Raw genomic sequence first — 15,573 nt, forward strand, 5'->3', positions numbered from 1 at the left:
AATTGTGAAACTTTTAGCAACTGAGTTGTTTGCTCCTTGATTTGGTCATTATAAATCCTAACATTTTACCCTCAGGATGAAAAATTTTGATGTTTAGTCATGAAAATGGTAGGTCTTGGCAACATAAAATGCTGAATATATTAGAAAGGAAAGTCAAATGTGTAAGCCCTCTGGCATCCTAGAAATAGGCCTTTGTGAGTCCTGAAAAAATACTTTGACCTTATCACTCAGTTCAGTTGTAACTTCAGTGTTAGAAACAAACAAACAAACAAACAAACAAAAAAAGTTGTATTTGCTACACAGTTCTATAGACTTCCCTCTGAAATTTTGTACGCTAATAGTTAAGATTCAATTTTATTTATAATTTTCAGTTGATTAGTAGCACGAGATTAACTCTACTCTAGTGTCATTTAAAACCTTAAATGGCACACAGTCTGACTATAAAGCAGTAGACAGATTCCACAGATCCCTGAGAAAGACTTTAACATCTTTGAAACTCAGTTTCCCTTTATGTAAAATGGGAAATGGGGATATCACTAATATTATTCTATTTGTGGAACAGATTTACTTTTATGGTTGAGTAAAGTATTTTGAAAATGTTCAAGTTCTATACAAATGTACCAGCAAGGTCATTATTTATTCGTAAAAGAATATATACAGTTTATAAAATTGTTTTAATATATACATATTATATAAATATAATTATATAATATATATTTATATAATTATATAAATATAATATTTATATAATTATATAAATATAATTAACCACATTGAATTGCCCATTTTTACTTGGACAATGGCAGTATCATACTGGTCATAAAGCTCAATAATATGGCCTAAAAGTATTTTTCCAAATGCTTTCAAGCTTATATAAATCAAATGTGGATAGTGTGGACATAAGAGAACATATGTAGAGATTTGTTTTCGTCCTTGCAATTATTAAGATCTCTGACTTCCTTTAATACATTCCAGACCCATGCATGCCTTTACCCCTGGGGGGTGGGGAGTGGGGAGTGGAAGCTTTTGCTTAAAACAATACTTGGAGCAGGAATAGTTTGATAAGGTCAGTGGCTAGAATATTTACAGCTTCTTGTTTTGAATTCTTATGATAACATTAGCTCCCAAAGACTATCTGGCAATGTGTGGGAGATCTAGCAGCAATAAGAATTGGGCCTTCAAGTGAGACTTCTAGATGTGATACATGAAGTAGAAAGAAATGAAAGAATGTGAGCTTGTGAGTGTGGTCTCCTTGGCCCTATAGTATAGTAAGTGTGTGTGTGTGTGTGTGTGTGTGTATTTGTGTGTGTGTGTGTGTGTGTGTGTGTGTGTGTGTGTGTTGGGGGGGGATCATTAATTATCAGATCAATAACTGTCATGATCCTAGAGCTGAAGTTATTTCAGTGCTGTGCCTTCTTAGGTTTTTTTGTTTGTTTGTTTGTTTGTTTGTTTTTATCAATAGCTTGTTTGTTTTATGGGTTGTTCCCTTCTTGGCTTTTTTCTGGAACTGTGTGTGAGAAACCAGCATCATTATCAGAGCAATTCCTTCCTTGAAGTCATGCAAAATATCAGTGACAGAGTCAGGACACGCGTGATAGGTAGGTTGCAGTGCTTAACTTCCTGATCTGGTTGTCATTGCTTTTGAGTGGTGAGGACTACCAGGGAAATGAAGAGAATTGCCTCTCCTGTTTGCATCATGCCCGGAAATTGATGAAGTACATTCACACACATGTCTTCACTTTTTCGTGGGAGCCATGTGAGAAAGCCCAGATTCTCTGGTCTGTCCAGTCAGACGCTGAGAGAATGGCAGTGTGACTCAGTAGAGGCTGTCTCACTCCAAGGCCAGTGTTCTTGTGCCAGCATATCACAGCTGCTGTCTGTTCAGATTTGAAGCATTCTTTGTAGCCACAAAGCTATAAACTCTAATTAAAGTTTCCATTCCAAGGCTCTCATGATGGCATTCTTCTGTGTCTTTATCTTTTCTGATATGTAGTATTTCCAAGCTAAAAAGACTATAATTCAGTCATTTGCCTCTCTCTTTAATATATGGGAGCTTTTGGCCCCTGTTGGGTGTCTGTACTCACTGATCTATGACAACATGAGAGGGGCTGGGTGTGAGAATGCTCTTTCCAGCCAGCAGCTAGCACGATGGCACAAATGAATGTCAGATCACCGAAAGTTTTTCCCATCAGAGATGGAATCCACACCGCCCTCCTTGTTTCTTGAGCCCTGTGGGTAATACTCCCAATTGTCCATTTCATATAAATGAAATCATAGTTATATAGAACTAAATTAATTGGCCAGTTCTTGGTGTATATTTTTGTTCCATTTCTGAACATTCTATTTGTGCTTCATATAAGCACTGATATACAGTGTTAGATCCCATTCTCTGATCAGCGATAGGGCTATAGGATTTTTGGAATCTAAGATGGTACATTGAAAGAGATGGTTTACAATTACATGTGTTTTTATTGTTGTTGTTTTGTTTTTTCTTTTGCCCTTTATTCTATATTTACATGTCTTTCCCTTGAATTGTAGAGTGAGGATTATAACTTGTTTTTGTTTTCAGTTTTCCCCTAAGTTGACATATCTTCATGGACTTAGCCCTCTCTTATTGTTGCCACTATGTGGCCCAAGAGAAATTTCAACTTAAATCTCAGCTCTTAAACTTTTGGGTGGGATTTGTTCTTTCATATTGGGAAATTATAAACAATATGTTGAACACTGTATCATTCTGTGGAGTAATGCTTACTATTTTATAGACTTTGAGAGAGTTTGTCTTTGAGACACAACTATTTATTTATTTACGTAATCTCTACATCCAGCATAGGGTTTGAACTCATGACCCTGAGATTCAGAGCTGCATGCTCTACTGAGTGAGCCAGCCAGGTGGCTGCGACACAGTTCAACTTCTAGCTCCTGTGTATATCTTTATAGCTTTGGGCAATTTATTTACTGTATTTATGAATCAGTTTTATCATCTGGCAAATGAGCATAATAATAAATCTGGGTTTTTTGGTCTGAATGAACAACTTCTAGAAGTATAATGAGTATTAAGTGAGCTAATTCATATAAAGTGCTTAAATATGCCCAGCAAGTCATAAGCATGAAGCACATGTTAGCTTTTCTGTTAAAACTAATGGATCACACTTTGAGAAATACTGATTCTATTCTTTTAGTAAGTTTTCACACTTGTAATATTGATTAGGTTTGGCCTGGGTGGTAGAATTGGCTTGATATAACCAAACAATCATGGTGGATATATTGTGCATCCAAGTGCAACCAAAATACCAAGGTTTGACCTTGAGTCAACCTTTCCAAGGCCACCGTTGTCCCAGTGTTTATGGAACCGTGCCTGGGTCCCGTGGAAATTGCAGGGAAAATGTGAATCAGTGGACTGTTTTGCTTGGCTGCTAAATTTGGCTTACTGTTTCATAAATTAGGACATATCTGTCTAGAATGGTTCTTGTTGCCACCAGTAACCAGGGTCACAGAATTGAAGGACATCAGATATGCAAGAGAAACTGAAAATAAGTTCCCAAAGTAATGTTTTCTGCAAGAATCCCAAGGCGAGTGGCAGTGCTGAAGAAAGCTAAATAGGAAATGTAGCTTGAGGCTTGAGATTTCCTGCTTTTAACTCAAAACGGATGTGGATATAGACGTGAGGATGTGGTCCATGATTTTGCTTTGCTGGGTGGAAGGAATAGCATCAGTATTAGATTGTTGATTAGCATTTTTGGTAATGTATGTAGTCCTAGAGTTGCAGGCAATAGAACAGAAATTAATCTTCCAGATCAGCTCATTCTCAATTCTGGTTATACAGTATACTGGATTGTTAGCCATTGCTCTGTATCAATGTTTGTGAAACTCTCAGAATTAACCTAAATTCTTTGGTTTATGCTACGTAGCACCATGTTTCTTCTTAAGTAGAGATGATAATGGAGAAAGAATATGAGATTTTTTATCATGTAAAAGGAAACATAAATAACATTGGGATCTTTCAGTGAAGTACATATATATATATATATACACACACATATATAAGTATATATATATTTATATATATATGTATACTTATAATGTTTAATCATATATAAACTTATAATATTTAATATTCAGTTGTCCTGGAATTATCATTAAAGATGATTATGGTGAGTTTTGCCAAACTTAAACAGAAGCCATGACTTTTCAATTATTTTCTGTGTATCTACTATTTATTCTGGTGACATGGTGTTAAACTAAACCAAAACAAAGACAGGCACTCCTTTTGTACAGCTGCTTACTTTAACTTCCATACTCTGTCACATTCTAACCAATGCCACTACTGATCCCCCTCCTGGCTCCTGGACATCTTCTTTGAAGACTTCAGCTTCCAGTTCATGAGGCTTTGGCATGGTCCTGGCTTTTTGTTCGCTTTCCAACTACCAACCTCTGCGAATTCAACAACCATGAGAACATTGGTTTGACAGCTTCCCTTTAATCTGCTCAAATTTTTGTATCTGATTTTGCCCTGACTAGTTATCTAGTATTTCAGAAATTCCCTTGATGCCCCCCCTTCTATATTTATTTACCATTCTGTCCAAATCATCTCCAAGGCTAGCCTCTTTATTCACTTGTATAGAGGCAGATGGGCATTTGCATTACAATAAAGATTGACTGTCTCTCTTTTCCTTAACTTTCCCTCTTGTCAAGCTTTGCAGTATTTAAGCCTTGAACATTGCAAGATGAAAGTCACACAGCCATGCCTTTGGGATCTACCACTTATTGTCACCACAGGCTCACAGCTAGGGTTTTAGTGTTTTTTGGGAGTTTCCTGCTGTTCCTCAATATTTTTTTGTCAGAGTTGATGTTCAGAATCTTTTAGAGTCCCCAGATCTGTAATTCTTCATTCTCTGCATGACTTTATTTCTTACATTACTAAGTCATGTTTTAATAAGGGATGGAATTTAGGATGGTATGTTGGGAAAGGAGAAGAGAGGGCATGTGTATGAGTCCCTAAGAAGGTGAAATTAATAGGCATTTGTATCTTTTTTTTTTTTTATTAGTAAAGTAAAGGTAAAAGAGAAATATCAGAATTGACCCAGCAGTTTGGAGCCTAGGTGACTGATGGATTGTGATTCATGAACAAAAATAAGAAATATAGGAAAGAAAGTAGAGTAGGGGAAGGATGTGATTTTCCTTGCCATTTCTGTTCCTCTTTGCCCTTTTAAAAGTTTAATTAATTTGTGCTTAATTACCTTAAATAAAACAGAAAAAAAAAATACTGCTTAAGATGAATGAGCTTTCAAAATAAAAGAGCACATACCAGAGACCAAATAGGGTTCAGGCCCTGGCTTCCAGAAAGAATAATCCTCTTAATAAATCAGTTTTAAGCCCTCTAATGTTAGATAACTAGGACAGTATCCTGCCTTTGGGAAAATGCCATAAGTCCTTTGCCCTTACTTTTTTTTTTTTTTTTTTTTTTATTTTAATTATTTTGTAATAGCCATGTAAGTGAGATGCAGCTCTTAATGGGACTATTTTCTAGATTTTATGTCTTGTCTTAAGCACCAGCTCTTTTGCTAAGCTGACTGTTTGCTCCGAGGGTTTTATCTTTTAGCAAGTCAAAGATTGACAGAATTGGTGAGGAAGTGACACATGGCACTGGGGTTATTCTAGTAGGAGCTTGGCTGGAATATCTACATGGCCCTTGTATGCTATTTCAGCTGAAACATTTCCTCTTTGATAGAAATATGGTATGGCTAAGACCTCCTGGAAACCATGACTGTACATCCTTAATGATACGTTAGCAACACCAGGGATCCAGGTGGTTCCTACCATACAGTTCAAGTTAGGTTCTCTCTTCCCTTTCTCCAGTGTTTTCCTTAATGTTCTAGCTTCTCTGTGTCTCATCTTCTCCACTTCACAGAGAATGTCAAAACATAAGAAATAGACACTGAGTTTCCAACATCTCTTTGCTCTCATCCTGTCAGAATGCTGTTTTCCTCTGCCAGCCTATAGATTCTTTAAAAACTTCATTTGGTAGGGGTGCCAGGGTGGCTCAGGTGGTTAGGCCTCCCAGCTCTTGATTTTAGCGGTGGTCATGATCTCACAGTTTGTGAGTTCAAGCTTCACTCACATCAGGCCCACATCGGGCTCTGCACTAACAGTGTGGAACCTGCTTGAAATTCTCTCTCTTCCTCTCTCTCTGCCCCTCCCCATTCACACTGTGTGTGTGTGTGTGTGTGTGTGTGTGTGTGTGTGTGTGTCTCAAAATAAATTAAAAAAAAACACTTCATTTCACTTCATTTGGTATAAATGTTTTTAGTATTATCCAAGTAGTGTATATACTAGGGGTCTGGCATCTGCCATATTTCCTTTTAAACTTTTATAGATTGTCAGTAAAAAAAAAAAAAGAAAATAACTTTCTGGCATAGGTACATAAGGCACATATACTAACTACTGCCAGATACCTGTTTAACGTGTATCTTTTCCTAACCAAGTTGTCAGTCATGCTGCACACGTTATAATAACATTTCCTTTCTTTTCTTAAAGTAGGAATCAGCCTGGGCAGCCCATTATATTATTTCATTAACTGAATTAAGGAGAAGCAGGAAGCTGAGAGTATGCCTTCAGTAAGTTAAGTCACTGTTATAACGTGTATTTTTTGTTTCCACTTGGAAGATGTGACTCCTAGAACTAGTTCCATCAGCTTGAAAGCTATTTCAGACCAGAAGGCATTCAACAGATTTAAACTTAATGTTGTCTCTAATTTACCTAGAAGGTAAATTTGTGTCTTCACATCAGAATTACTATGAAAGCCAACAGGCATAATTTTTGGATTACCTGTTTTTAAATTTATTTGTGGCCAATATTCCTCTTCGTTTGTATCATAAAAACTAGCTTCATTATTTAATTCATGTATAGAACAAACATCATATACTAAACATGACAGAATCCCAGTTTTAAAGGTTCATAGTTTTGGGGGCGTGTAGGCAGGCATATATGTCAAGTTTTAAAAATCGTCTGTGGAAAGGACCATGAAAACGTGGATCAGGGAAAGGACAACTTGGGTTAAGTCAAGGAAGACTTCTCTGGGAAGTTGACATCGAAGTTGTGCCTTTCAAATGAATGAGAGTCCCCCAGACAGAGGAAACAGGGTGGGGCTTTCCAAATTGGAAGAGAAACCTGGTTAAATACTTGGTGGTGGTGAAGTGCTTGGAAAGAATTCTACTGGGTAGTCCCTATTCTAAGGTAAGAGTGGAAAAGATTTTTTGAGTCCATAATCTGCCCAGTGAGAATTGCAGAAGTAGGTCTGTAAAATGTTTGTCTTTTTACCAGATTAATATTTTGTTTTTAAGAAGCACTTTACTCAAGACATTTTTTTAGTGCCTATGATCTAATCGACCCCAGAAGGAAAAAGAAATGAAAAGGAAATAAATGCTCTCTTCTAAAGAAATGGCCAATGATTTGAGGGCACAACCATGTTTATTTAAGTAAGAAACTGGTTTGACCGGATGCATAATGAGGAATGAAAAGATGCTGTTGGGGCACAGAGGAAGGAGCAGCTCTGAAGACTCACCCACAGGGTCCCGGATCATCTACCTACAGAGAGGATTCATTGACTTGACATTCTTTCCACTTTATGGCACAGACACTGACCACAGGCTTTACCTCACCAACCACTGAGACTTTGCCAGGCCCAGAAAGCCTTCCCCACAAAGGCCCCCATTCATCATTTCTTCACTCTGTGATTGAAATGTGATGTGGTATCAGGCAATACTAGAGCTAAATATGGGATTGAAAACCCAAATTGCACTAGGGTGGTAGCTTTGTGGTTTCCAAGTCTTTTTTAACAGACCTCACAAATTGGACACCCATCGTGTCCTGCCCAGATGATTATGACGCCATGGGCTGGTAAGGCCCAGCCTGAAAGCCAGCACTTGTCTCCTAGTTTCTGACGTGCTTCTCCTCACACTCTCAAAGCCCTCCATGGCTTATTCCTGTAAATACTGCATCCTCGCCCTGATAAGATACAGAAACAAGGCCAGTAGAGGATGGGGCCTAAGGGGAGCACTTGTGATTGCCTCCTAGAATTGGGAGAGACCATTTACTTTCTCCTGCCTGTGGTTGGCAGGGCAGAAGCAGAAGGTCACAAGGAAGGAGAAATTAGGCAGTTCTTAATAATCTGGCCTCAGGACATGGAGGCCCATCCTCTATTGCTCTTGTTTCAAATGGCTATGTTGGAATTTTTAATTAACCTCAACATCTGAGTCACTCAGTTGGAAGCTGCTTCAGTCATTTTGTATGAATGGTGGTGGCAGGGGTCCTGGAAGATAAAGGGATAGAGCACATTGTGTGACTGTGGGGCTCCTAACATCTGCCTAGAGGCACAGTAGGGGGTGTGAGGAAGACTTCTAACTAAAATAGGTCTAGTTCTTGCTCCCTCTGGCTCTCCTGCATGCTGAGTACTCAGGGTGTTTTAAGTGTAGGGGAACTAAAGGGTGGTATAGGTGAGAGTCAAATATTGTACATTTCAAAACAAAAACAAAAGCAAAAAATATGGGGTGCCTGGGTAGTTCAGTCGGTTAAGTGTCTGACTCGGGATTTTGGCTCAGGTATGATCTTGCGGTTCATGAGATCGAGCCCCACATCAGGCTCTGCACTCACAACTTGGAGCCTGTTTGTGGCTCTCTCTCTGTCTTTCTCTCTCTCTCTCTCTCTCTGCCCCTCCCTGGCTCGTACACTCTCTTTTTCTCTCTCTCTTTCCCAAAATAAATAAATAAACTTAAAAAATATATTCCATGGGTGGAAGGAGGTTCATTCCTGAACATTTTCAAGTATTACAGGGACTGTTTTCATGCCAGTCACATATGTAAAAATGCTAAGTAAAATTTATCATTTTAATAAAAATGAATCTCATTACTATATATATTTTTTTAGTTTCTTATTTTTCTAAAAGTGAGAAAATATTCAAGCCCAGGGATTTTTCTTTGGATCAATGTTTAACGTTCTTACAGGTCCATAGTTATTACTCAGGGAAGAAAACCCAATCTTCCCTATACCTCTCTTCTGATCTGGTCTCTTGGGGTGTGCTGAGTTTTACCCTAAAACTGCAGGTATCAGGTAAGAGCCAAGATAAAGATGTGTTATTAGACACAATTTTTATCCTTCCATTGCCAATTCTGACTCATTTTGTTTACAATTCAGTCACAAGGGAGACCCACATTTTTTTTTGTTTGTTTTTTGTTTTTTGTTTTTTGTTTTGTTTTAGACATCAGCAGTGTACAAAGAAACACAGACTTAGTTCATACCACTTTTCAGATCAACAAAGAAATATGGACCTTTTGAGATTAATGAATAATCTTCCATCTTTCCCTTCCTCCCAAGACATCTCAAAAGTTTTCGGTGTGGTTCAGGACAGTCATTTCACTCTGTATTGCCAAAGGATTTTACCCCACTGCATAATTATCCAGATGCAATTTTAAGTATCTTTATATCTGAGGAAATAATATTTTTTGTGATTCCAAAAGTTTTTGAAGGAAATGTTAATTTTAAGGACCTAAGAAAGAACTCCTTTAAAAATGGCATTAAATTTTATGTTCATCAAGTGAGAGTTCAGATCTATTGAAATGAGGATTATTTCCATGTGTTCCACAGGAAATTTTATGTTTGGTCTCTGTTAAACTTGCCTTGCATAAAGTCAAATTGGAAACCTAGCACGTAAGTTTTAATAAGAGAAACTTTCATTGTATGATTCATGTGTTGAGGAGTCAGCAGACATTCACTTGAAGAGCTTGTTAAACACTTGGGCTGATACTTTTATTTCTAATATTTGTTAAATGTGTGAAATATAATAAGGCATCGTTCAGCTTCGTTATCAGTGAAACTGTGAGGTAGTCACCTTTGCCTTTAATTTACATTAATCCAGCAAAGTTTGTCTTTGTCTTCTTTCTTTTACCTACCTGCCCTTTCTTTCTACTTATTCCCTACCCACAAATCGTCATCAAAAATAAAACAAAACCCATGAAAATTGGGGGCATTATAGAAGTTCATAGATCTGCATTTGGAATAACTAATCTATTTTTAATCAAATATTGAGTTCCTACAGTATGTACTAATATCTTTAATTTACATTAAATAAGAGTTCAGATTGATAGATAACACATTGACCTTTCCCTGAAGGATCTTACATTAAAGCAGGTGATACAAATGTTTAAACAGTGATAGAATTTGAAAAGTATTTGTATAGAGGTAAATAAAAAGTGCTGTAGAATATGCATAGGAAAGAATTTGTTTTACCTGGTGGCATTTGTAAAGCTGTGACCTCATAAGAAGTGACTTTAACTGAGTCTGGATAGATGGGTAAAAGTGTGCAAATCAAGTTTTCAAGATAGAGTCAATAGCACTGGTTATCATATAAGGGTTACAGATTTACTTACTGCTACTCAAATGCATGAATAAGTGAAAGCTTATGTTCTACAGATTTAACCTTCATAAATATCCGCCCTACTAAATGGATGGGCCAGGGGCTGGACTATGGAGCAGGACTTTAATTTGTCAGTTAATTATATTTCATTCCTTCCTGGTTTCTTTTTTTTTTTTTTTTTTTTTTTTTTTTCTGTTTTGAATGGCTCAATCTCTTTGGGAAAATACTCAGTTTTTCGGATTTCCTGTCTCTTCCCCATGCTCCTTTCCATGACAAGAGAATTTCTTTCTGGATATTTGAGAGAGCTTATGTGACTTCTTGGTAGCAGGGAAGTTTTGTCCAGGTCCTCATGGAGTTGTCCAGGTCCTCATGGAGTTCTCCAGATCCAGCCCCTGGACTGGCATTCACTGAGGTACTTTGGTCCCATTCGATTTTGTGCAGAGAAGAGTTTGGATTCATGATTTCCCTCGTCCTAATCTTTTATAAAATTATGGAGTCTTTACCCACTGCAATCTCATTGCATCCCCAGGTCTCTGTGTCAATGACTGGGTCAATTCCGAAGTTTCTACCGTGGAAGCAGGAGTAGTGGATCCCCTCAGGCTGTGTGCAGGCTCAGGAAACCCAGAGCCCTACTGCAGGCTGGGAGGTAGAAAGGAGAGTTGGGTATCCGGAAGCCAGAAGGGCACCCAGTGACACCAACACCTCATATTGTGGTTCTTTCTTCAAAATTTCCACTCTGAGCTTTGCTCTTCCAGGGAGAGGATATTCAGTAGCACCATGTCAGAGATAATGAAGTACGAAAATGAGACAGTGATTTTGAGGAACAAGAGGAGACAGTGGGTCCAAGATGCATGAAGGTCAGAGTCAAACAGATTTAGTCTGAATTTGGGGGATGAGTCGTTGAAGATGACCTCAACATTTGTTGCTTGGGTGATGGTGTCGTTAGTGATTCCATTGGTCAAAATAAACAGTATAGACTGATGAGTGTGGGAGTTAACTTAGTGACTTAGCTAGTCTAAGTTAACTTAACTTAGCTAGTTTTGGTTAATTGTCTTAGTCTGTCCAGGTTTCTAAAACAGTACTATAGACTGGATAGCTTTTAAGAAAAGAAATTTATTTCTCATAGGTCTAGAGGGTGTGTAAGCCCAAGGTGGAGGCACTGACGTATTCTGAATCTGGTGAGAGCCCACTTCTTGCTATGTCCTCATGTGGTAGAAGCAGCAAGGAGCTTTCTGGGGTCTCTTTTCTGAACCAAGAATACCATTCATGAGGGCTCCACCCTTGTGACCTAATCACCCTCCAAAGGCACCACCTCAATTTACCATCATATTATGAATCAGGTTCCACCATAGGAATTTTTTTGGCAGGGAGGGGCACAAACAATCAGAATAAGCTGTAGTGAATAACACATTTTGTTTGATTAAATCTTTTCAGTATACTTTGCTTTCCTCGACAGAACAATTTTCATCTCTCTTTACCTGTCCAGTGGAAAGTATTACCCTGGACATTTATTTTTTTTCAAAAATTTTTTTTCAACGTTTTTTATTTATTTTTGGGACAGAGAGAGACAGAGCATGAACGGGGGAGGGGCAGAGAGAGAGGGAGACACAGAATCGGAAACAGGCTCCAGGCTCCGAGCCATCAGCCCAGAGCCCGACGCGGGGCTTGAACTCACGGACCGCGAGATCGTGACCTGGCTGAAGTCGGATGCTTAACCGACTGCGCCACCCAGGCGCCCCTACCCTGGACATTTAAAGATCAGGCCATTACATGTTATTGATTTTGTAAAATTACTGGGAATATATTAAAGTGTGGACTTTTAAATTTAAGACGAAAGTAAGGTAAAGAGGAAGTTATCAACAAAGTAAAGGTGCACTGCATTTCTATAATCTATGTTGACGAATGCAAGGAGGACATTCCCAAACATATCGAATATGCCAATAATTCAAAAGTTAATTTTGTACGTAAACATTCTTATTTCCTCCACCGAGGTTTTCTAACCTGTTTCGAACAAAGAGTTAAAAGTAATTACTATTAAACAATGAAAAATATGCTGCGATGAGGAAAAATGTCGTCAGCTCTAATAGGAGTAATTCTAAAGTGTCATTCATTTGGAAGGAGCATGTTGAATCTGTTAGACTGTGTCGAGCTGCAAAGGATCGGATAATGTGCTTAGGCACCTGTGTAACAATTGGGAAATCAGTCATGTTTCTGCTGTGGCAACACTTCTGTTCTCAATTCAGAGCCTGTGTATTTAACCCCGCATATCCAGAGACTTGTAGCATCTCAGGGGGTTAGTTATCTTTAAGTGTGTCTGTATGGACAAACATAGGTGTTTCCTCATTATGGCCTTCTTGGTTGACACCATGCTTCTACTAAAAACTCTCAGTCAAAACAGCAGACATCACAGGTGACTGCACCAGTAGATAGTGCTGTGCAGCGGAAAGAGCACTGGGTTCCAGCTCTTTCTCTTCCCCGTGACTCCCTGTGACCCAGAAAAAGTCACCATTTCTCTCTGGGCCTCAGTCATGACTTCTGTGAAATGAGAGAATTTCATGAGGAGCATCATGAGAATCATCCAGCATCTACTCCAAAAACGTCTTTAAACCAAGCCCACATATACTGTCTGAGGCAACGTTCGTGGTTAATGCAATCCTAATTGTTTTCTCCAAAAGCTACATTGTTGTTGTTGTTGTTTTAATCTCAATTAAAGCTGTGAGTGATCTCACTTCTGCTCTAGGATTGAGGAGACTGTGACTCAAAAAGTCCAACTGAGAGAAGATTAGAGCTGAGGTCTGTCTGACCCCCAAACTTTATGTACTTTGCATTGTTTCCTATTGTCTCCTGGAAAAAAAAATAAAGAAATGGAATAAAGGCATTTCATAGAGTTGGCATATTTTTGTATATTAACATTTTTTTAAATATTTAATGTAGTTTTGAAACTACAAGACCACTGGTAAGAATAACAGTTTTACTTTTAGCATCTGTGGCTATTCATTTACTCAGTTGACATTTGGATTATAGGGTCATCACAGTAGGGCTTCCTTCCCTTTCCAGTATGCTTTCAGGACTTGGAAATCCTGTGACTAAGACTATAGTCTTAGGCATTCTGGCCAAAAGATAGAGAAAATTAAGGCAGCTTTCTGAATAATTTAGACATAAAATGATTTTGACGCAAAATAATTTAGACACAAAATATATGAAATGTAACTGCAACTCTGTCTTAAACGATGGGAACGTTTGGTTAAAAGCTCATGAGATTAATTGCCATCCATATTCCTTTTTGGTAGAAGAGACTTCTTATTTTTGTTCTCTTCCTATTCTCAAGCTTGTCAGCTGCAAAGACATGGAAGAGGTCTTGGTGTAGGATAAAGGAGGTGAGTGGTGAGGGGATATTCAGGAATTCTAGCCATATACACCGAATGCATAGTATACACAATCAACTCACTTGAGTCCTAACCTATCATGGGTTGATTCAAATGCCAGCTCTGCTCTTTAATAGCTGTTTGACCTGGGCTAAGTCTTTGAGAGAATACAACACTCTTTATATCTCCTTTTCATTAACAACTCAAGTTGCTTTGACGAATGCCTATTGAATTTGAGAGAAATTCTTTTTTTCGAAATAATGAGCATGGGGCACTACATAGGCCCTTAACCTATTAATTGTTCCTATAACAAAAACATCCAAATTTTCATTGTAAAAATCCAACCAAGTTTGTAGTTATCATTTGTTCATCTTTAAACAAGGTTAATTAGCTGTTTTGTCTGAACATTGTTACAGGCCCAGTGGAAGCCAGAAGGCAGGGTTCTCTTGTGTGGAGCCCAGGATTACTCTTGGGTGCAATTGGCAAAGGGGAAGAAAGGTTTGATGTTAATCCAAAATGTTTCTGAAAGGCTATACATGATTTGAGAATGGATTAGATCTCTAGGGGTGCCTCGGGAATTTTTATACTCAGTTAATTTTAGAAAGAACTTTTATTTAAAGCTTCTTTTATGTCTCTGATGGGGCAGGCCACACCACAATTACACATTTTTAGATGGGTGGATCCTTTGATGACAGATATAATTTCTACCCCCTCATTTTTCCCCAGTTGAAAGATTACCGTTTAAAAATCTTTTGAAAACCCTTTGAAAAAGGGTCTGATCCTTTTTGCACATTGAGATTTTTTTTTCACTCTTGAGATTTATGTAGGCTGTAGTTTTTAGTCGAAAAGGACACACAAGGGAATTGAATCCTTTCCTCATCCAAGTTAGAACGAATGGGTGTGGGTTTTCTTCCTTTGATGTGGATGAGACACACCTCCTCCCTAACACTTCTGATGATTTTAGTGTTTCCTGCTGTTAGGACTTTACCCTGAGCGTCCCATCTTTTCTCCCTGTCTTTCCCTTAAAATACACAAGATGTTTTGTGCCTACTCATGCCAAATACGATCTTGGATGGGTTATGCTGAAGAAACAAGGCCATAAATTATTTTCATAACTGGATTTTCACATTTTTAGAAAGTCCACTTTTTTCATAAGAGGAAGACCTGGACATCTTTACTCACTGGTTGGTTTTTATGACTTCAGGTGAATGCAGGTAAGTACCATGATTCTCTGCACTATGGGATTCTGGTTAAATATACATATTCACTTACTTAAACTTGGAATGTTATGTTCTTTAACTAAAATACGATTACAGTGAAACTTCGATTTGTGTTTTTAAAATGTGTGAGTATATGACCTCTTCTCAAAAGTGATTCTCTATCTTCCTGTATGATGTATTGATATTAGTAATGATAATTAGTTGTTATTGAGCATTTGTTCTATGTAAGGCACTCTGCTAGCCACATCTCCTGTATAAACTCATTTATTCCTCATAAGAACCCTGATGTAGCCATTCTTCTTCTTCTTACTATCATCTTTTTATAGATGAGGAAACCAAGACTACCTTCTGCATAGTCATGTAATTAAGAAAAAGCAAATTCAAGATTTGCATCCAGGTTCCTCTCACAAGGTCAATGTGTCAGCCATGAGTTGTTTAGCCTTTCAGCTAAATGCCTTAAACTGGATGTCTCCAAAGCCCTAGCAATTCAGAACATTTTTGTTCCCTATGAACTGTAATTTTGTTGGCATGAGTGAGTGGCCTGAGTCTCGTCACATTATTCTTCCTACTGCGCTGGTTC

At 38.0% G+C, this 15,573-nt stretch overlaps 1 protein-coding gene across 1 annotated transcript in view; it reads left to right on the forward strand.

Annotated features, from left to right (window-relative positions):
* The window catches only part of P3H2 (prolyl 3-hydroxylase 2), a 148,739-nt gene that overhangs the window by 17,146 nt on the left and 116,020 nt on the right, over positions 1 to 15,573 (forward strand). The window lies entirely within an intron of this gene.

This window comes from Panthera uncia, chromosome C2 (assembly GCF_023721935.1).
Source record: "Panthera uncia isolate 11264 chromosome C2, Puncia_PCG_1.0, whole genome shotgun sequence".
NCBI classification, from domain to species: Eukaryota; Metazoa; Chordata; class Mammalia; order Carnivora; family Felidae; genus Panthera; species Panthera uncia.